This window comes from Microcaecilia unicolor, chromosome 1 (genome assembly GCF_901765095.1).
Source record: "Microcaecilia unicolor chromosome 1, aMicUni1.1, whole genome shotgun sequence".
Classification (NCBI taxonomy): Eukaryota; Metazoa; Chordata; class Amphibia; order Gymnophiona; family Siphonopidae; genus Microcaecilia; species Microcaecilia unicolor.
The window spans coordinates 768,002,563-768,025,970 of NC_044031.1; the positions used below are offsets into that span (position 1 = coordinate 768,002,563).

The window sequence follows — 23,408 nt, forward strand, 5'->3', positions numbered from 1 at the left end:
ATCTCATGTCTGGACTGAAGGGGCAGACATACTTGTGGTCCTTAACGTATGCCTCTCGCCAACTCTGGCTACCACACTTGCGAGACCAAGGGTGCTTGTCCATGGCGGCACAGACGTCGAAGGTGAGGGTTGCTACAGTTTGGATGCCACCGACAAGGATACGAGTAGAATTAATGTAATACAGAATGCCATCTCCCTCGACTCCCGGAGGTCCGGCCACATACGCAGGGAGTCCTACGCTGAGGGTGACATTGTAGTATCTTGGTTTGGTAGGGCTGTGGCAGATAGTGAGATTTCCTTGGAGGCATCTGTGGAACTGTTGGAGGCCATTCGGAGTGATGAGGGCACAAGTCGGGAGAAACTGGCAATCGCCTTCCGGGGGCTGCGTCTGGTGAATGAGGGTAGTGACTAGGTGATATCCTCCCTCTATACGGTGGCGCACGAGGCGCAAACATTCAGTGCAATTCAGGCTCAGGGTGGCAGGATGATAGCTCGGAACTGCACACAGGAGAAGGAAGATGGTCAGCATTATATATGTGGTGGGAGGTATCCGAGCTTTTGCAGCAAGAAGATAATGAGGCCCACGATGAAGGCTGCGATAAAGAGAGAGCCAAAAACGCAGTGGGTCCAGAAACTGAGTTCCTGTTGCTGGGCAGGCATGAATCTGGTGGTTCACGTCTTTCTTAGAGTCAGCCGTAATGGAGCGTCAGGATGTTGGTGCGCAGTCCAACGCTTCAGGGTGCTGCTAGTGGGAGCAGCAGGCTTCAATCGGGTCCAATGTATCCACACTGGGCTTCCTGCAATTTTAACAGCGGTGGAGGTCGTTAGGAGAACAAGGGAGGGCCCCTTCCATTTGGCTTTAGGCAGTCAGATTCATCCCACTCTTTTACCCAGACCTCGTCTCCCACCCTGAACCTGTGCGTAGGATTGGTGAGGACCAAGGGAGCTACTCTTTCAGTGTACTGCTGGATGTCTTGCACTACCTGGTGTAAGGCTCTCATCTGTTTCACTAAGGAACTCTCACCCTGTATCTGCAAGGAGTCGGGAAAGGAGGGTAGTGGTGGTGGCCTAGCATACATCATCTCGTAGGGAGTAAGGCCGGTAGCCTTGGGGGTACACCTAAGATGCAGCAAGGCCAGTGGAAGCAGGTCGGGCCACTTGGCTTTTGCTTCTTGGCATAGCTTGGCTAGCTGGTTCTTCAGGGATCGGTTAGCCCTCTCCACTACTCCACTGCTTTGGGGTCTCCAGGCACAATGCAACTTCCAATCGAGACCCAGCCTTGTACTGAGTTGTTGTGTTACTTCACTAGCGAAGGCGGGGCCGTTGTCAGAGTTTATTTGCTTGGGGAGGCCGTATCTGGGTAGGATTTGATGAAGCAGTAGGGAGGTAACTTCTTTAGCCATTTCCGTTCTAGTAGGCTGGGCTTCAATCCATCCGGTGTAGGTACACACGGCGACGAGGATAGCTTTGTAGCCGCGCGCCGGGGGCATGTGTGTGAAGTCAATCTGGCACACGTGGAAAGGGCTGGTGCCTCGGAGAACATGTCCTGGCATAGGGCCGGGCCCCGTTCGAGGGTTGTTCCGGGCACAAGTCGCGCATCGGCTGGAAGCGTTTTTGGTCCACAGGGATAGTTTGTTGATGTAGTAGGTCTTCTCAAGTAAGCGCCCCAGGGCGTCCCTTCCCAGGTGGGTGCGGTCGTGAGCCTCCTTGGCCACCGTCCAGGCCAAGGCTTCGGGTATCCATATGCGCCCATCCTGTAGTATCCACCAGCCATTGCGTGACTGTAGACCCTCTTGTTGGGCCCATTCCGTTTCTTGGGGGGTGTAAATAGGGGTCTCCTTAGGGAGCTGGACGACGAGTACGGGGTCAGGAGGGTGAGAGGAGTAGGGGAGCTGACTTGCCCTTTTTGCAGCGTCGTCTGCCCGCTGATTTCCCCGGGCGATAGGGTCCGTTCTTCCAGTGTGGGCCCTGCAGTGCATCACAGCCACCTTCTTCGGCTTCCATACCGACTCGAGTAATTGGCAGATCTCAGCGGCATTTGCAAGTCCTTTCCCTTCAGCTGTCAGAAATCCCCTCTCCTTGTACAAGGCTCCGTGCACCTGGAGGGTGAGGAAGCGTATTTGGAGTCGGTGTAAATGTTGACAACTTTTCCTTCAGCCCACAGGAGGGCTCTGGTGAGGGCGATTAGCTCCGCTTTCTGGGCTGATGTTCCGGGTGTCAGAGCCATAGCCTCGATCACATGGTCCTCAGATACCACCGCATAGCCAGCTCTTCGAATTCCCTCTATCACCTGGCTGCTTCCATCGGTAAAAAGGGTGATGCCCCCTTGCCAGGGTTGATCCTTCAGGTCAGGTCTGCTCGAGTGCACAGTGGCCATTACCTCTTCACAGTCGTGGAGTGGTGGTTCAGGGGCCGGAAGGAGGGTGGCAGGATTGAGGTTGGTCGTGTCCAGGATCCGCACCTCCGGATTTTCGCACAGGAGGGCTTGGTATTTGACCAATCGGGAGTTGGTCATCCATCTGGGTCCGTGGCTCTCGAGTAGGCCGCGGATGGTGTGGGGTGTGGTCACAAAAAGTGTTTGGCCGAATGTGAGTTTATTGGCCTCGTGTATCAGGAGACAAGCAGCCGCAATGCTTCGTAGGCAGCCCGGCCATCCTCGTGCCACGTTGTCCATGCTCTTGGAGAGGTATGCTACAGGGCGTTGCCAGGTACCGACCAGTTGGGTGAGGACTCCAAGTGCCAATCCCTTCTTTTCGTCGATGAACAAGTGGAACGGCTTAGTCACATCTGGCAGTCCGAGCGCTGGTGGAGCCGCAAGGGCATCCTTAAGGTCCTGAAGGGCTTTCAGTTCGCTTTTCTCCCACTGGAGATCCTGGCCCTCGAGTTCAGGCCCCTTCAGCTTGGCATACAAACTGTGGGTCAGGATAGCAAAATTGATGATCCAAATGCGGCAATATCCAGCGGCTCCGAGGAGTGCCCGTAATTCCTTCTTGTTTGCAGGAGTGGGTTGGTTGCGAATAGCTTGGGTTCGGGGGATACCGAGCCTTCGGGTTCCTTCTCGGAGGCGAAACCCCAGATACTCGACTTCGATCTCGCATATCTGCGCCTTCTTGCGACTGGCCCGGTACCCCTGGGCTTCCAGGGTCTTCAAGAGGTAGAGTGTAGCTTCAGCACATTCGGTGTACGTTTCACGGGCCACCAACAGGTCATCCACGTATTGGACGACCGGCCCATACTCGTCCTGATACGTCTTCAGGTCCTGGGCGAGTTGGTCGCCGAAGAGGGTAGGCGAGTTCTTGAACCCCTGGGGAAGACGGGTCCATGTATATTGCTGCTTGGTTCCCGTCTGCAAGTCTTCCCACGTGAAGGCAAACAACTTTTGGCTGTCGACAGCAAGAGGGATGGAGAAGAAGGCGTCCTTCAAATCAATGACACTGTACCACTTGGTCTGAGATGGCACTTGGGCTAGGATGGAGTATGGATTTGGTACGAGGGCAACTATGTCGGCTACCTGGTTGTTGACTTTCCTCAGGTCCTGGACGGGTCTGTACTCGGATGTTCCTGGTTTCTTAACGGGCAACAATGGGGTGTTCCATGCGGATCTGATTGGTTTAAGGACTCCCTGTTGAAGGAGTTTCTGTAGATGTGTATGCATACTATGCCGGGCTGCATAGGGGATGTGGTATTGTCCTTGGTTGACAACTTGAGCATTTGGTTTGAGCTCAATCCAGATGGGGATAGCGTTAACGGCCAGTCCGCCGGGGTTCAATTCTGCCCATACATCAGGCACTTCATCCATTATGGCTCGCCTCTGCTGGGCGAAAGGGGTGTTCTGGTCGTAACGGCAGTCGCCGGGTCCTACAGTTGGGGGAACGTGTAGGGTCCATTCTTCTCTTACTGGACAGATAAGTGTCACTGGCCGATCTTCAAAGCGAGCTTCCACTTCACCCGTAGTCTTGAACTTCAAGGTGGCCTGGAGCTTACAGAGTAGGTCTCGACCAATCAAGGGGACCGGGCATCCAGGGATGTGTATGAACTGATGGGACACCATCGTCCCTCCGATCTGGACTTGGCGCTCTTTGAGGAGGGGGGCCGCAAGGGATTTCCCGGAGGCTCCCACAATTGGTATAGTTTCTTTCGTGGCTGGGGCTATGGCAGTGGTGATAACAGATCGCTGGGCCCCCGTGTCTAGTAAGGCCTTCATAGATTCTGTCCCCACCCGAATTTCCACCAGAGGGTCAGTGGGGACTCTGCCCTCCCGGTTTCTTCATGCTGTGCTGTCTCGGGTAGCGTCCACAGCCATCTGCCATTCCCTCCGGTCATCCCGTCCTCTCTCTCTTCGGCCCCTTCCACGGCCTCGCCTAGGGGCCCCCGTGCGGTCGCCGGTCTCCTCCTCTTCTCTCGGGTTGTCCCGTATCTCCTCTGGACAATCAGCCCACCAGTGTCCTTCTTGTCGGCAATTTGCACACTGGTTACGCCCTATGGGGGACCGCGTTCCTCTTGTTCTCCTGCCCCTCCCCTTTGGTCTAGACCTCATTCGTTCTTCCAGCACCGTGGCCAACACATCTGCCTTCTCCCGCATCCGTCTGGTCGATTCCTTCCGGGCCTCCACCTTCTCCTCCTGGTCGCGATATCCGAATACGCGATCAGCTATAGCTTTCAGTTGGCTTAGGCTCATCCCTTCGAACCCCTCCGTTCTCTGTAGCTTTCTTCGTATATCCGGTGCTGACTGGCTAACAAAACTCATAACCACGGTTGGGAGGTTCTTAGGGTCTTCGGGATTTATCGGGCTGTGCCTTCTGAATGCTTCCATAAGTCGTTCAAGGAAGTCCCCTGGACTCTCGTCCTTTTGTTGGACTACACTGTGGATTTTTCCCATGTTGGTAACCTTCTGCTTCCCCTTCTTTAAGGCGGCCAGGTACGCCTGCTGGTATCGGCGGATAAAGGTTTGGCCTTCGGCGGTTCGGTAGTCCCACGTAGGGGCAGCGATGGGCGCCTCCGTTTCTATTAGGTTCTGTAAATTGGCATGGGCCGGATTCGCATCCCGGATGGCTTGCTCCATATTTTGTTGTAAAAGGCGGCGTTCTTCAGAGGTCAGGATGTGGGCGCTCAACTGCCTAAGGTCTGCCCAAGTTGGATTATAGCTGTATATAATGCCTTCCACCAGCTCTATCAGCTGCTCGGGTTTCTGGTCGTAGGACGGCCCATGGAATTTCCAGTTATACAAATCGGCACTTGAGAAGGGAACGTGGCTATAAACTGTTGATTCGATGGGCTGGCCCCCCCCTTCCGCCGGGTTAGGGGTATAGGTGGTGGACTGTCGAACTGGGAATAAGTGGGAGGTTCCCCCTTTTCGGTTGGACGGAAGGGCCTGGGCCTGTTGCGGACTCGATTGGGGGAACCGAGTAATGTTCTTCACAACCCGTTTACTCTTCCGTGTGGTTGCGAGGCCAGGTGACTCAGGTGAGGCTGGGCGGGACGTCTCCCCGGCATCCGACTCTGACCCGGAAGTCTCGGCGTCAGCGGGGCCTTCTGCTAGGCCCGTAAGGTCAGGGTACATAGGAGCATAGGGCGGCGGCGCAATGTCGTCTTCGTATGCCTCCGCCGTAGCAAGTATCGGGGCTTTTGGAGGCTTCTTCTCGGCCGAACCCTGAACTTTCCCTGCGGTTTTCTTTGGGGGTTTTTTTCTAGAAAGTGTGTTGGTGGTACTGGGCGTAGTTCCTGCCTTGACTCTGGTAGCAGGGGGCGTGGTCTCAGTGGCTTCAGTGCTAGGGGCGGTAGGCCGTATGGGGGCGGTCCCTGCGGCCTTCGGGACGGCAGCGGTTGCCGAGCTTTGGAGAGCGAAGGCATGGGTCGGCAGGGTTCTAAGTTTGGTTTTCCGGCCTTTTCTCTGCTTTACCAACATAAGGGCGGCCTTTTCTACCTTCCGTTGGGCCCAAGCCGGCGGATCCCGGACTACATCCAACCACGCTTCTATGTATGGAATGTCCTCGGGACAGCCTGGGTTTCCCTCAATTATAACAATATTCATGACCGCCGCCACTTTTTCATACTCGAATGACCCTTCCGGGGGCCATCCAGCAATTCCTAGCCCTGGCCACATAAATTGACATCTCTGTATCATCCCGGCCCTGCTACATTTATCTAGGTCGAACACTTCGCTAAAGTGTTCCGTCATTAAATCTAACGGTGAGGACCCACCCCCGCCCATCCTAACCTGAGTGCCAAAGGACAGGTGACGGACAAAAGGGGGAAAGGGGAGGTGGAGGAGTAAGGGGTCTCGTTCCACCAGACACAGAAGGGTCAACACTCGGCCTGACCAGGACGCGGTCGCCCGGCCTGGAACTGCAAGCCCATTCACACACTTTCATACGCCACAAGAAACCCTCCCGTTCGCCGCTCGGTTTCGTCGTCGGAGCCTAGTGAGTTTCGGGACCTAGTCGGATACCAATAGTCCGTATTAGTCACTGGCTAAAAGAGGGTGATCACGCCTCTTCTTCGGTCCTTACTGGGCCGGTCACTACGTAGAGTATACTCGCCTGTCCGCCGGGGTCGCAGGCTGCGCCGTCGTACGCTTCTCTCTGAAATGGAAAAAGGTGCCTTGTCGGAACCACACAGCCCCCTCTACAGTCAGGCGGAGTGGATCGGCCCTCCTCCGGGAGATGGACGCTGAAATCAGCGGTGGCCACTCACCACCTTCTCAGGTGGGGGTCGATGACCCGATCCGACCGCAGTGGGGGAGGGGAAGAATATAATCCGATTCCCCTTTCTACTTCTGTCCCATCTGGGTCGCCAATGAAACAGGTGGGAAATCAGGAGACGAAAGGCAAATTTTGGTTCCAAACAAGGCAACTTTATTGCTAGCAAGTGAACAGCACCGAGTAGCCTCGGGACACTGTGTGTCATAAATCATCTGACGCTTACATTTATACTTCCCTACTGGGCCTGCGCATTTGGCCCCTTACACGTCATACCTGTCATGCGCAGTAAACATTTGTAGTTCTTACAGTACAAAATTGTAGTCCCAGTACGTACACACGTCATAACACTGAAATGATACTGGCAAGAAAAACGAAACTTAGCAGCTTATTCTGTACACACACAATGCTCCTTTCTAGCACAGGAGATAAGGTGCGGCTCAGGAATGCAGGGGGGTGTCAGCACCCTCCAAGGTCGCCTATTCAGATGGCATTGCTACGTGCAAGCTGGTCTTGTATAGGCCTTGCAAACTACTGTTACAAGCTATATATCTAATAGCCCTGCATTCTGTCTGTACATTAGTAAACAGCAAACTTGTCTTGTTAGTAAACAGTAAAACTGGATAAGGCACAAATGTCCAGTGCAGTAATAAGGTGTGGCCAAACAGCCAAAAGCAGAGGTAGAGTGCATAAGTAAAAGTCCATCAGTAGGCACAAAACATGAGGTTGTCCTGTTGCTCAGTAGTATTCAGGTAGTACCGGCGTTCCACTCCTTCAATAGGTGTGCTGCTACTAGGTGGGCCTGAGCCCAAAGTGGGTGGGCCTGGGCCCACCCAGGCCCACCCTTGGCTACGCCACTGCTGGCTTAGGTTGGCTGTCTCAGGACAGAGAGAAGTCTGGTACTGAATTAGCCCAATAGCTGCAAAGTATGGTAGTATCTTATATGATTTCCCCACCCTCCCAAACCATTCAGCACTTACAGCCAGTAGATAAAGGAGCGCTGAGAACAGGGGACATCCCCAATGTTTTGAGCTGCAGAAATCTGAGGCACCTTCTAGAAGAACCTTTTCCCTCCCGGTCTGAGCCAGGAGAGGTCGGGCACTGCTCATTCCATTCCCTATTTGGCCTGCATTGAGGCTGGTGGTGCCCCTTCCTCCTTCCTGTCCTAGCCCAGGCGCCCCTTTCCTCCTTTCTTTCTGAACTGATACCCGTTCATTGATTTGCATTTAAATCTACCCATTTTTAATTGCAAAAGCTCAAAGTGAATTACAGTAAAAGCAGTAAACCACAATTCTTTAGCGACGTTAAAAATCCTTACCATTCCCGGACTTTATCAGTGTCATTACATACAGGACTCAGTATTCAAAAAGATGTGCCGGAGGGGGAGTTTCCAGAGAAGTCTTTGATTTAAAACATTCTCTGCCCACTGGCTGCATGCATTTTGTCCGCTCAGAGAAAATGGATCCAGTCCGGCAGTGTTTGAGGTGGTCTGGGAATGTGGCTTTCATTTAGCTGGACAACATTAAATAATAACCAGATAGGTAAGACTACCAAATTTATGCCCAAGTTTAACCAGTCATCACCCTACTGAATTCTGGACCCATAATTTTATACAAAATATATAAGAATATATTTGACAACCCCAAAACTAACATTACCACCTTCACCACAGTACCATAAGATGCATCTCAAGCTGATCCTACATCAGAATATCACACCATCCTGAGTAAACAAGCCAGCATCTCACATCCAAAAATTCCTCACCGTTCAAATACCACCAGTGCCACAGGGGGCGACATACATCACCCTAGAAACAGAAGAATGCTATGGAGGAGTGGCCTAGTGGGTAGGGTGGTGGACTTTGGTCCTGGGGAACTGAGGAACTGAGTTCGATTCCCTGCACAGGCAGCTCCTTGTGACTCTGGCCAAGTCACTTAACCCTCCATTGCCTGCCGCATTGAGCCTGACATGAGTGGGAAAGCGTAGGGTACAAATGTAACAAAAATAAATAAAATACAGGAGCAGCAGGGCATCTAATCCTTTGATCTAATATCCTTGGGACAGACAAGCCTGAATTGAATATAAGAATATAAGTGTTGCCATACTGGGACAGACCAAAGGTCCAGCAAGCCCAGTATCCTGTCAGGATCTCAGAATAGTAAAACCGATTTTATGCTGCTTATCCCGTCCATCGTAATAATGGCTTATGGACTTTTCTTTTAGGAAATTATCCAAACCTTTTTTAAAACCCTGCTAAGCTAACTGCTTTACCACATTCTTTGGCAACGAATTGCAGAGTTTAATTACACGTTGAGTGAAGAAATATTTTCTCCGGTTTGTTTTAAATTTACTACTTTGTAGCTTCATCGCATGCCCCCTAGTCCTAGTATTTTTGGAAAGAGTAAACAATCGATTCACGTCTACCCATTCCACTCCACTCGGTATTTTATAGACCTCTATCATATCTCCCCTCAGCTGTCTTTTCTCCAAGCTAGAGAGCCCAAGCCGTTTCAGCCTTTCCTCATAGGGAAGTCGTCCCATCTCCTTTATCATTTTCGTCACCCTTCTCTGTACCTTTTGTAATTCCTCTATATCTTTTTTGAGATGCAGTGACCAGTATTCAAGATGTCTTTTGAAGTATCAGAATAAGTTCCTGGTAGGTCTTTGGTGGAACTAAATTCAGTAATGCTGGTGAAAACAGGATAAAGCGAATGCTACATACCTGTACAAGGTATTCTCCGAGGACAGCAGGCTGATTGTTCTCACTGATGGGTGACGTCCACGGCAGCCCCTCCAATCGGAACACTTTCTAGCAAAGTCCTTTGCTAGTCCTCGCGCGCCGATGCGCACCGCGCATGCGCGGCCGTCTTCCCGCCCGAACCGGCTCGTGCCGGCCAGTCTCATATATAGCAAGACAAAGAGAAGGGAAGACACTACTCCAAAGGGGAGGCGGGCGGGTTTGTGAGAACAATCAGCCTGCTGTCCTCGGAGAATACCTTCTACAGGTATGTAGCATTCGCTTTCTCCGAGGACAAGCAGGCTGCTTGTTCTCACTGATGGGGTATCCCTAGCCCCCAGGCTCACTCAAAACAACAACCATGGTCAATTGGACCTCGCAACGGCGAGGACATAACTGAGATTGACCTAAAAAATTTACCAACTAACTGAGAGTGCAGCCTGGAACAGAACAAACAGGGCCCTCGGGGGGTGGAGTTGGATCCTAAAGCCCAAACAGGTTCTGAAGAACTGACTGCCCGAACCGACTGTCGCGTCGGGTATCCTGCTGCAGGCAGTAATGAGATGTGAATGTGTGGACAGATGACCACGTCGCAGCTTTGCAAATCTCGTCAATAGTGGCTGACTTCAAGTGGGCTACCGACGCTGCCATGGCTCTAACATTATGAGCCGTGACATGACCCTCAAGAGCCAGCCCAGCCTGGGCGTAAGTGAAGGAAATGCAATCTGCTAGCCAATTGGATATGTTGCGTTTCCCCACAGCCACTCCCCTCCTGTTGGGATCAAAAGAAACAAACAATTGGGCGGACTGTCTGTTGGGCTGTGTCCGCTCCAGATAGAAGGCCAATGCTCTCTTGCAGTCCAATGTGTGCAGCTGACGTTCAGCAGGGCAGGAATGAGGACGGGGAAAGAATGTTGGCAAGACAATTGACTGGTTCAGATGGAACTCCGACACAACCTTTGGCAAGAACTTAGGGTGAGTGCGGAGGACTACTCTGTTATGATGAAATTTGGTGTAGGGGGCCTGGGCTACCAGGGCCTGAAGCTCACTGACTCTACGAGCTGAAGTAACTGCCACCAAGAAAATGACCTTCCAGGTCAAGTACTTCAGATGGCAGGAATTCAGTGGCTCAAAAGGAGGTTTCATCAGCTGGGTGAGAACGACATTGAGATCCCATGACACTGTAGGAGGCTTGACAGGGGGCTTTGACAAAAGCAAACCTCTCATGAAGCGAACAACTAAAGGCTGTCCTGAGATCGGCTTACCTTCCACACGGTAATGGTATGCACTGATTGCACTAAGGTGAACCCTTACGGAGTTGGTCTTGAGACCAGACTCAGACAAGTGCAGAAGGTATTCAAGCAGGGTCTGTGTAGGACAAGAGCGAGGATCTAGGGCCTTGCTGTCACACCAGACGGCAAACCTCCTCCACAGAAAGAAGTAACTCCTCTTAGTGGAATCTTTCCTGGAAGCAAGCAAGATACGGGAGACACCCTCTGACAGACCCAAAGAGGCAAAGTCTACGCTCTCAACATCCAGGCCGTGAGAGCCAGGGACCGGAGGCTGGGATGCAGAAGCGCCCCTTCGTCCTGTGTGATGAGGGTCGGAAAACACTCCAATCTCCACGGTTCTTCGGAGGACAACTCCAGAAGAAGAGGGAACCAGATCTGACGCGGCCAAAAAGGAACAATCAGAATCATGGTGCCTCGGTCTTGCTTGAGTTTCAACAAAGTCTTCCCCACCAGAGGTATGGGAGGATAAGCATACAGCAGACCCTCCCCCCAGTCCAGGAGGAAGGCATCCGATGCCAGCCTGCCGTGGGCCTGAAGCCTGGAACAGAACTGAGGGACTTTGTGGTTGGCTCGAGATGCGAAGAGATCTACCAAGGGGGTGCCCCACACCTGGAAGATCTGTCGCACTACACGGGAATTGAGCGACCACTCGTGAGGTTGCATAATCCTGCTCAAACTGTCGGCCAGACTGTTGTTTACGCCTGCCAGATATGTGGCTTGGAGCACCATGCCGTGACGGCGAGCCCAGAGCCACATGCTGACGGCTTCCTGACACAGGGGGCGAGATCCGGTGCCCCCCTGCTTGTTGACGTAATACATGGCAACCTGGTTGTCTGTCTGAATTTGGATAATTTGGTGGGACAGCTGATCTCTGAAAGCCTTCAGAGCGTTCCAGATCGCTCGTAACTCCAGAAGATTGATCTGCAGATCGCGTTCCTGGAGGGACCAGCTTCCTTGGGTGTGAAGCCCATCGACATGAGCTCCCCACCCCAGGAGAGACGCATCCGTGGTCAGCACTTTTTGTGGCTGAGGAATTTGGAAAGGACGTCCCAGAGTCAAATTGGACCAAATCGTCCACCAATACAGGGATTTGAGAAAACTCGTGGACAGGTGGATCACGTCTTCTAGATCCCCAGCAGCCTGAAACCACTGGGAAGCTAGGGTCCATTGAGCAGATCTCATGTGAAGGTGGGCCATGGGAGTCACATGAACTGTGGAGGCCATATGGCCCAGCAATCTCAACATCTGCCGAGCTGTGATCTGCTGGGACGCTCGCACCCGCGAGACGAGGGACAACAAGTTGTTGGCTCTCGTCTCTGGGAGATAGGTGCGAGCCGTCCGAGAATCCAGCAGAGCTCCTATGAATTTGAGTTTCTGCACTGGGAGAAGATGGGACTTTGGATAATTTATCACAAACCCCAGTAGCTCCAGGAGGCGAATAGTCATCTGCATGGACTGCAGGGCTCCTGCCTCGGATGTGTTCTTCACCAGCCAATCGTCGAGATATGGGAACACGTGTACCCCCAGTCTGCGAAGTGCCGCTGCTACTACAGCCAAGCACTTCGTGAACACTCTGGGCGCAGAGGCGAGCCCAAAGGGTAGCACACAGTACTGGAAGTGACGTGTGCCCAGCTGAAATCGCAGATACTGTCTGTGAGCTGGCAGTATCGGGATGTGCGTGTAGGCATCCTTCAAGTCCAGAGAGCATAGCCAATCGTTTTCCTGAATCATGGGAAGGAGGGTGCCCAGGGAAAGCATCCTGAACTTTTCTTTGACCAGATATTTGTTCAGGGCCCTTAGGTCTAGGATGGGACGCATCCCCCCTGTTTTCTTTTCCACAAGGAAGTACCTGGAATAGAATCCCAGCCCTTCTTGCCCGGATGGCACGGGCTCGACCGCATTGGCGCTGAGAAGGGCGGAGAGTTCCTCTGCAAGTACCTGCTTGTGCTGGAAGCTGTAGGATTGAGCTCCCGGTGGACAATTTGGAGGTTTTGAGGCCAAATTGAGGGTGTATCCTTGCCGGACTATTTGGAGAACCCACTGATCGGAGGTTATGAGAGGCCACCTTAGGTGAAAAGCTTTCAACCTCCCTCCGACTGGCAGGTTGCCCGGCACTGACACTTGGTTGAAGGATAGGAAACAGAGAGTGGGGTTAAATGGGCAGTATTCACAATGGAGAAGGGTAGTTAGTGGGGTTCCTCAGGGGTCTGTGCTAGGACCGCTGCTTTTTAATATATTTATAAATGATTTAGAGATGGGAGTAACTAGCGAGGTAATTAAATTTGCTGATGACACAAAGTTATTCAAAGTCGTTAAATCGCGACAGGATTGTGAAAAATTACAAGAGGACCTTACGAGACTGGGAGACTGGGCGGCTAAATGGCAGATGATGTTTAATGTGAGCAAGTGCAAGGTGATGCATGTGGGAAAAAAGAACCCGAATTATAGCTACGTCATGCAAGGTTCCACGTTAGGAGTTACGGACCAAGAAAGGGATCTGGGTGTCGTCGTCGATAACACACTGAAACCTTCTGCTCAGTGTGCTGCTGCGGCTAAGAAAGCAAATAGAATGTTGGGTATTATTAGGAAAGGTATGGAAAACAGGTGTGAGGATGTTATAATGCCGTTGTATCGCTCCATAGTGCGACCGCACCTTGAGTATTGTGTTCAATTCTGGTCGCTGCATCTCAAGAAAGATATAGTAGAATTGGAAAAGGTGCAGCGAAGGGCAACTAAAATGATAGCGGGGATGGGACGACTTCCCTATGAAGAAAGACTAAGGAGGCTAGGGCTATACAGCTTGGAGAAGAGACGGCTGAGGGGAGACATGATAGAGGTATATAAAATAATGAGTGGAGTGGAACAGGTGGATGTGAAGCGTCTGTTCACGCTTTCCAAAAATACTAGGATTAGGGGGCATGCAATGAAACTACAGTGTAGTAAATTTAAAACAAATCGGAGAAAAGTTTTCTTCACCCAACGTGTAATTAAATTCTGGAATTCGTTGCCAGAGAAAGTGGTGAAGGCGGTTAGCTTAGCAGAGTTTAAAAAGGGGTTGGACGGTTTCCTAAAGGACAAGTCCATAAACCGCTACTAAACGGACTTGGAAAAATCCAAAATTCCAGGAATAACATGTATAGAATGTTTGTATGTTTGGGAAGCTTGCCAGGTGCCCTTGGCCTGGATTGGCCGCTGTCGTGGACAGGATGCTGGGCTCGATGGACCCTTGGTCTTTTCCCAGTATGGCATTACTTATGTACTTATGCTCTGCTGGAGCCAGTCAAAAGCTCGTCCCTTGCTTTTGCTGGGGAGCCGAGGGGCCTTGCTGAGGCGCACGCTGCTAACGAGAGCGAGTGCGCTGGGGCTTAGCCTGAGCCGCAGGCTGTCGAGAAGGAGGATTGTACCTACGCTTGCCAGAAGAGTAGGGAACAGTCATCCTTCCCCAAAAAAATCTTCTACCTGTAGAGGTAGAGGCTGAAGGCTGCCGGCGGGAGAACTTGTCGAATACGGTGTCCAGCTGGTGGAGCTGCTCTACCACCTGTTCGACCTTCTCTCCAAAAATATTGTCCGCACGGCAAGGCGAGTCCGCAATCCGCTGCTGGATTCTATTCTCCAGGTCGGAGGCACGCAGCCATGAGAGTCTGCGCATCACCACACCTTGAGCAGCGGCCTTGGACGCAACATCAAAGGTGTCATACACCCCTCTGGCCAGGAATTTTCTGCACGCCTTCAGCTGCCTGACCACCTCCTGAAATGGCTTGGCTTGCTCAGGGGGGAGCTTGTCCATCAAGCCCGCCAACTGCCACACATTGTTCCGCATGTGTATGCTCGTGTAGAGCTGGTAAGACTGGATTTTGGCCACGAGCATAGAAGAATGGTAGGCCTTCCTCCCAAAGGAGTCTAAGGTTCTAGAGTCCTTGCCCGGGGGCGCCGAAGCATGCTCCCTAGAACTCTTGGCCTTCTTTAGGGCCAAATCCACAACTCCAGAGTCATGAGGCAACTGAGTGCGCATCAGCTCTGGGTCCCCATGGATCCGGTACTGGGACTCGATCTTCTTGGGAATGTGGGGATTACTTAGAGGCTTGGTCCAGTTCGCCAGCAATGTCTTTTTGAGGACATGATGCATGGGTACTGTGGACGCTTCCTTAGGTGGAGAAGGATAGTCCAGGAGCTCAAACATTTCAGCCCTGGGCTCGTCCTCCACAACCACCGGGAAGGGGATGGCCGTAGACATCTCCCGGACAAAGGAAGCGAAGACAGGCTCTCAGGAGGAGAAAGCTGCCTTTCAGGAGAGGGAGTGGGATCAGAAGGAAGACCCTCAGACTCCTCGTCAGAGAAATATCTGATGTCCTCTTCCTCTTCCCACGAGGCCTCACCATCGGTGTCAGACACAAGTTCACGGATCTGTGTCTGCAACCGTGCCCGGCTCGACTCCGTGGAACCACGGCCACGGTGGGAGCGTCGAAAGGTAGACTCCCTCGCCCGCACCGGCGAAGCTCCCTCCGCCGACGTAGTCGGGGAGCCTTCCTGGGAGGCTACCGCACTCGGTACCGCAAGCGGCACCGATGTCGGAGACCTCACCCCGGACAATGGGCCAGCCGGCGCCTCGCTCGACGGTACCGGTGGTGCAAGCACCCCCGGTACCGGAGGGATAGGGCGCAACAGCTCTCCCAGAATCTCTGGGAGAACGGCCCGGAGGCTCTCGTGCAGAGCGGCTGTGGAAAAAGACATGGAAGCCGATGCAGGTGTCGATGTCAGAGTCTGTTCCGGGTGTGGAGGCTGTTCCGGCCTGTCCAAAGGGGAGCGCATCGACACCTCTTGAACAGAGGGTGAGCGGTCCTCTCGGTGCCGATGCTTACTGGGTGCCGACTCCCTCGGCGACCCAGAGCTCTCAGTGCCGACACGGGAAGGGGACCGGTGACGATGCTTCTTCGATTTTTTGGAACGAAGCACGTCACCGGAGCTTCCCGGCACCGACGAGGAGGACGTAGAATCCAGCCGTCTCTTCCTCGGGGCCGAGGCCGAAGAAGGTCGGTCTCGGGGGGGCTGTACCGCAGGAGCCCTCAGGGTAGGGGGAGACCCACCCGAAGGCTCACCGCCACCAGCAGGGGAATGGACAGACCTCACCTGCACTCCAGACGAAGCACCACCGTCCGACGACATCAGCAGAAGAGGAGGTCTCGACACCACCGACGCTGACGCAGCCCTCCGATGTCGCCCCGATGCAGAGGGCCGATGCCTCGATGCACTCGATGCAATCGGGGGCGAGGATGAAGGTCCGGGCGCCGACAACGTCGAAGCAGTCGATACTCCCGGTGCCGATGCCGACGAAGAGCCCGAGAACAAAACGTTCCACTGGGCTAATCTCGCTACCTGAGTCCGCTTTTGCAAAAGAGAACACAGACTACAGGCCTGAGGGCGGTGCCCAGCCCCCAGACACTGAAGACACGACGCGTGCCTGTCAGTGAGCGAGATTACCCGGGCGCACTGGGTGCACTTCTTGAAGCCGCTGGAAGACTTCGATGTCATGGGCGGAAAAATCGCGCCGGCGAGATCAAAACTCGAAATGGCGAAAATGGCACCGCAAAAATAGGGGGAAGAAAAACTTCGACCGAGGCCTAAATAGGGCCTACCCCGAAGACGAAAGAAAACTTACCGGGGCAAAACTAGAAGTACGGGAAGGGAGAACTTTGGGGCGCGAACGGCGAAACATGACCGTACCGAGCGCGGACAAAAGAAAACTGGCCGGCACGAGCCGGTTCGGGCGGGAAGACGGCCGCGCATGCGCGGTGCGCATCGGCGCGCGAGGACTAGCAAAGGACTTTGCTAGAAAGTGTTCCGATTGGAGGGGCTGCCATGGACGTCACCCATCAGTGAGAACAAGCAGCCTGCTTGTCCTCGGAGAATGCATATTATTTATTTATTTATTTATTTATTTATTGCACTTGTATCCCATATTTTCCCACCTATTTGCAGGCTCAATGTGGCTTACAGAGACCTGTTATGGCGTAGCCATGCCAGGGTAGAGACTACAATTGGTGTTACAAAGAAGTCAAGTAAAACAAGAGGATTTGGTCAAGCAGTTATAGAGAGATACATTCTGAATAAAGGTGGATGGGTATTGTGTTATAGTTGGTTATGTGTTCTCGTGGTAGGCCTTGTTAAAGAGATAGGTCTTCAGAGATTTGCGGAAGTTAGTTAATTCGCTGATCGCTTTCAAGTGGGTTGGAAGTGCGTTCCACAGCTGCGTACTCATATAGGAAAAGCTGGGTCGCGTGTGTTAGTTTGTATTTTACTCCTTTACAGCTGGGGAAGTGTAAATTGAGGAAGGTGCGGGAGGATCTTTTAGCATTTCTGGGTGGAAGGTCCACGAGGTCTAGCATGTAGGTTGGGGCATCTCCGTAAATGATTTTATGAACAGTAGTGCAGATCTTGAATGCGATACATCTTGTGACCTCTAATTTCACTTGTGGAAAGAATGGTGCTTCTGGTAGACACAGGTACAAGAATCTGGCAATCTGTGGGTGCCTAAGAGAATAACTTTGCAAGTCCTGTAGGGCATCTCCATGCAGACATCTGAAAATAATTATCAAAATCTTATACCAAATTATGAGCTGCACAAATAGCAAGTTCAGGTCCCGGACAATGGTTTAATATGGACTGAGGAAACAGCGGTGTTTGGTAACATCCTGACTGCAGGGAGTCCCTGACAGCTGCAATAATTCTCCCTGAGGTGAGAGTCTGAAGATCTTCTCTATGACACACCAGGTTAACCTCAATGACATCAATGAGATCTGAAGTACAGGGGAAAGTCGGGAATTGAAAGGGACTTCACGAACTGAAGACAGAACCAAGTTTCTAGGTCTGCTAAAGCTTATGATTTGGGTCTGGCAACATTGCCACTCTCTGTCCCGGGTGTGACTGGCAATACACCTTCTGTAGTACTTTTCCTAGATGGGGTGTGGCCTGTGGTGCCGGAGGGTAAAAGGGTAAAGAAATGTGGATTTAGCTCTTGCCCTTCTCAGTGTCAGAGTGAGTTATATTCACCTGCCCTGGGTATTTTCCTGTCCCTGGAGGGCTTATGCACCTGAGGCAGCAGAGGGTTAAGTGACAAGCACTGGCACTGGGATATTCAAGCCTGAATTCCTGGTTCTCAGCCCACTGCTCCAATCCTTAGGCTACATCTCACTCTGGTGTGTGTTAGAAAGGATAGCGAGGTGCATGGTGCTGGAAGGAATTGTATTTACAGATGCAGAATCCATCTGTCCTTCACGGATGAAGGCTTTGGAAGGGTCAGAGTCTTCGCCTCCTTGTTCTCACCGTTGATCTGAGCTGGGAGTTACTTTCTTGGAAACTCTTTGGACTCAGGGTAGGGGGAAGATTGTTTCTGTGCCAGCTACAGGCGTTTGTTTTACTTCTCAGAGTCACCAAGGGGAGCAAAGGCGCTGAGAACCAGTTTCCCATCCAGCCAGAAAAAGCTGTAGCAGGAATTCATAGGAAAACAAACCAACCCTCTGTTTCACATGCAAAGCAGGCCTGAAAGAGCAGAGAAGGGGGCCGAGGCTTACAGCAGCTCCACTAACACTAGGACAGAGCTAGAGGAGCAGCGGCATCTTCAGACAGGGGTAAAAGCCAAAGTGATATTTCTACACATTAGTCCCCAGGGACTTTTATACATAAAGCCAGAGCCACACCCCCCCCCCCCCCCCCCCCCCCAACCACCAACTTTCCCCAGTTAGTTGGAGCCACTTAGTACAATTAACAGTATAACATCATTTAAAATCCTAGAACATACGACCGATAGGCAAGTACATTTTAAATTTCAGTGATATGACCTGTTCCAGGAGCCATTTTTCTATTAAAGTCATCATAAGACATAAGCATTGCCACACTGGGACAGACCAAAGGTCCATCTAGCCCAGCACCCTGTCTCCGACAGTGGCCAATCCAGGTCACAATCACTCGACAAGATCCACGGAGCAAAGCATTTTGTACTGCTTGTCCCAGGAATAGTGGATTTTTCCCTACGTCCATTTAATAACATCAGCTCAGTCCTTTCCTGATTCGTGCAGTCACCTGTCACCTGCAGGTTGTTTCACCTGCTTCTTGTCCTCGTGGACTTCCAAATGGTCACACAACCTGGCCTTTACTTCTAGTAGCCTAGTGGTTAGTGCAGTGGACTTTGATCCTGGGGAACTGGGTTTGATTCCCACTGCAGCTCCTTGTGACTCTGGGCAAGTCACTTAACCCTCCATTGCCCCTGGTACAAACTAAGAACCTGAATATATGTAAACCACTTTGAATGTAGTTGCAAAAAACCTAAGAAAGGCGGTATATCAAGTCCCAATTCCATTATATGCATTGTTCTACTCAGTGGCATAGCCACAGGTGGGCCTGGGTGGGCCGGGGCCCACCCAACAGTAGTACATGTTTAGCGGTAGCTGGTGGGGATCCCAAGCTCTGCCAGCTGAAGACTTCCCCCTGGAGGTAACGAAAACGCTGCTGTCCACGATACTGGCACCTGTGCATGCTCAGTTTTCAGTGCATGCCTGCTGCAGACTGCCAAGGTGGAGAGAAGCATTTTCCCACCAGCTTGAGATATTTTTTTGGTGAGGGGGGGGAGAACACTTGGTGCCCACCCACTTCTTGCCTAGGCCCACCCAAAATCTGCTGTCTGGATACGTGCCTTAGATCCTTTTAATGTTATACATCTCTTCCTTTTCTCTCTACATTTTTTGTAAACCACATCGATGTCTGTGACCTATGACCTACGGCATTTTCAGCCCTGAGCTGTGCAAGCTCTCGTCCAAGCAGACCATTGTATTTTTCTGTGCCGAGATCTTGTTTTCAATCCTGGACAGGCGCTGAGCATGTGAATGAATTTATTGTTTGTCCTCTTGTGCAACTTAGCCTGTCTTTGATATCTGCTGCTCAGATTCACCCCATGGGGATCGTCGCTGCTACTTCCTCCTTATTAAGTGCCGCCATTTTGCTGTGTGTCATCTTGCTTCTGTCTCGCACCGCTGTAGGTGTTTTTCTCGGCATCCCACCAGGTTCACTCTCTGAACTATAACAACTGCTGCAGCCAAGCAATTCGGATACTTTTCAACCCCCTCTTTCTGCAAACCCAAAGTGATGTACAGTATAAAAATATGTCTCTATTACATACAGTACAAATGACAAAGTAATGCAGTAACTTGAAACAGGATTAAAATCTCACACCTCAGCTAACCCCGTTTCTTGCATTTCGACTTGCTAGTGATTCAATGAACCTCTCTTGAAAAGGAACCTGGACTTGATTTGTGTCCTCACGCAAAGTCTAGAACAGAGCCGGGACTAGAGCCCAGCATCCCTGACTAATGTCTTGAATCTAATTTATCGTTTTCTTTTTTTTTTACCCAATATTTGATCTTCTCTCCCTTTTCTTCCAGCTCGGTCAGAACCAGTGCTGGGATTAGCACCTTGAGCCTTCAACCAGAACCCTCATCCAATTGTTCCTAGTCATTGCAGCAGTGTTCCTGAGTTATCCACCAGGGCTCCTTCCAGAACCTTGTATCATGGGCTTTAAATCATTCCTAAACAATTCTAACCTATCTTCTAGCACCAGGAAAAGAGGGACACATGGGGGTGAGGAGGGGGATCTCCACCATCATGCAACCTGCGGGACTCCCTGTGGGTCTTCTGAAGGGGGACAGGAGAATCTTGCTTCTGGCCGTTAGGACTGCAGATACATTTATGGTCTAGAAAAGCAGAGAGTGTGACATATAAATTTTAAAATAAATTAATTAATTAAAGTGTAACTCCAAAATGAAGGTACTGATGTATAACTGTATAGTGATCAGTTGATAGCATACATGTTCTTCTGGTTGTATGAATATAATAAATGTAGGGATCTCTCAGAGTATTCCAGGGATCTCTTATATTCCTGGATTCCTTTCCCTGTGACTTTCTTCTAGCTGTGGGGGGGGAGTGAGGGGTAAAGCCTGGGAAAAGCACAGAGGCTGTGGGGGAGTGAGGGGGTAAAGCTTGGGATAAGCACAGAGGACCCTTAGCTGTGGGGGGGAGTGAGGGTTAAAGCCTGGGAAAAGCACAGAGGGCTGTGATGGGGGGTAAAGCCTGGGAAAAGCACAGAGGATCCTTGGCTGTGATGAGGGGTAAAGCCTGGGAAAAGCACAGAGGATCCTTGGCTGTGATGGGGGGTAAAGCCTGGGAAAAGCACAGAGGATCCTTGGCTGTAATGGGGGGGTAAAGCCTGGGATAAGCACAGAGGACCCTTAGCTGTGGGGGGGGGGGGAGTGAGGGGTAAAGCCTGGGATAAGCACAGAGGATCCTTGGCTGTGATGGGGGGGGGGGAAACCTGGGATAAGCACAGAGGATCCTTAGCTGTGGGGGGAGTGAGGGTTAAAGCCTGGGATAAGCACAGAGGATCCTTAGCTGTGGGGGGGAGTGAGGGGTAAAGCCTGGGATAAGCACAGAGGATCCTTAGCTAGGGGGGGGGGGGGGGGGAGTGAGGGGTAAAGCCTGGGATAAGCACAGAGGATCCTTAGCTGGGGGAGGGGAGTGAGGGGTAAAGCCTGGGAAAAGCACAGAGGATCCTTAGCTGTGGGGGGAGTGAGGGTTAAAGCCTGGGAAAAGCACAGAGGATCCTTGGCTGTGATGGGGGGGTAAAGCCTGGGAAAAGCACAGAGGATCCCTGGCTGTGATGGGGGGTAAAGCCTGGGAAAAGCACAGAGGATCCTTAGCTGTGGGGGGAGTGAGGGTTAAAGCCTGGGAAAAGCACAGAGGATCCTTGGCTGTGATGGGGGGTAAAGCCTGGGAAAAGCACAGAGGATCCTTGGCTGTGATGGGGGGGGGGTAAAGCCTGGGATAAGCACAGAGGACCCTTAGCTAGGGGGGGGAGTGAGGGGTAAAGCCTGGGCTAAGCACAGAGGATCCATAGCAGGAGGGGGAGTGAGGGTTAAAGCCTGGGAAAAGCACAGAGGATCCCTGGCTGTGATGGGGGGTAAAGCCTGGGAAAAGCACAGAGGATCCTTGGCTGTGTTGGGGGGGTAAAGCCTGGGATAAGCACAGAGGATCCTTAGTTGTGGGGGGAGTGAGGGGTAAAGCCTGGGATAAGCACAGAGGATCCTTAGCTGTGGGGGGGAGTGAGGGTTAAAGCCTGGGGAAAGCACAGAGGATCCGTAGCTGTAATGGGACAGTGGAGAGTTTGTTTGCAGATTTGATGATAATACAGTAGGAATGGAGAATGAATAGTGCCATTGCCATCTATATATTTACCATATTATAAAGCCTCTTTGCTAATGATCTCTCTGCTTACTGTGCTTTGGGTAGAATTTCACTGAAATTGTCAATCAGAAGCCATATGAAATGTCAGCATGAAGTGAAATCTGCATTTTCCACATCGGGTGTTTGAGTAGCAGAAGGCAAGAAGCAGCCCTTTTGGGCACTTACTTTTCCAGGGGGCTTTCCAGCTGTCACTCAGCCTAATTTCCCTGGCCACTGAAAGGAAAATGTACAAAGCGGTGACTCTGGGAGGCTGGACAGAAATTTGGCAGGAAAAGTGTGAGCAAAGCCTAATACATCATCCTGGCACAGGCAGCTTAGAGAAATGCTCTGTGCAAGAGGCCTGGGACACGGTTTGTGGCTCTTTACCGAATTGCTCACGCTGTGGCCCTGTGTGTGTTTATTGATTTATTTGCTGCATTTGTGCCCCACATTTTCCCACCTATTTGCAGGCTCAATGTGGCTTACATTATGTTGCAAAGGCATCATCATTAACAGAGTAAGATTCGGCATAATATTACAGATTAAGGTGTAAGAAATCAGACAACTAAGGTCAACAGAATGATATACATAACATAAAAGTGAGAGCAGGTTCTGATCGCTCATCAATATTGTCTCTTCGTTTTCTGGTATGATTGTGCACAGCTCACGTGTATCAAAAGTCTGGGCCCAGTACTTGGTCGGACAGGACTACAGTGACCTGGGGTCCGGTCCTGCTTCCAATTCTACCGTTTACTCACTGCTAGATCCAGTGTGGGGCTGTTCTCAGCACCTCTGGGCTGTTTCTTTTGTGTCTGGGACTGGGCCCGGTGATTTTAATATGGTTGTCATTGTTTTGGTGACTAACTAAGTGTGTGTCTGTGCAAGGAGCTTTCCAAAACAAGAAACTTCACTTTTTGTCATATGAGGGCCTTGGGGACCGTCTCCTGTCTGTAATGGGTTGTGGATATGTATTGTTTGTAAAACACTAGATGTAAACCCAGATTCCTTGCATTGCTGAAATTCTCAAGCCTGCTGTGGTTCCAAACACAAGTTCCCACCCTTTCCAGCCAGGGTTGCTACTGAAAGCCTTGGAAGACCACAGCTTGGGGGTCAGGAAAGCAGACAGACAGCTAGCAGTAAGGCATTTTATGTCTGTTCTTTTATGTCCTGCTGTGCAAATATCAGACACCATTGAACCCTGATTCTCCTTCCTATCTGGGAGGTCCCTTGTCTCCCCCTAACATTATTCCCTAGCAGATTATGCCTCATCACTTAAATAAACCCCTGGGTCTGATGACTGACTCACTGCGGATCTGTTGGCAGGCAGGTCACTGCACGGACACAGACCTGAAACTCACAACTCAGCACTATCACTGCTCTGGCCTCATTCCCAGCAGTCGGTAGATTGTGAAATCA

At 51.6% G+C, this 23,408-nt stretch overlaps 1 protein-coding gene across 2 annotated transcripts in view; it reads left to right on the top strand.

The window, feature by feature from the left end:
- CORO2B (coronin 2B) overlaps positions 1-23,408 on the top strand; it is a 181,298-nt gene that overhangs the window by 76,984 nt on the left and 80,906 nt on the right. Inside the window, exon 2 of one of the 2 annotated variants that reach the window (XM_030189811.1) lies at positions 9,303-9,354. The exons of the other annotated variant lie outside the window; for it this stretch is intronic. The gene's annotated coding sequence lies outside the window, so the exon portion shown is untranslated. The remainder of the gene's footprint in view (positions 1-9,302; positions 9,355-23,408) is intronic. 2 annotated transcript variants of the gene reach the window in all.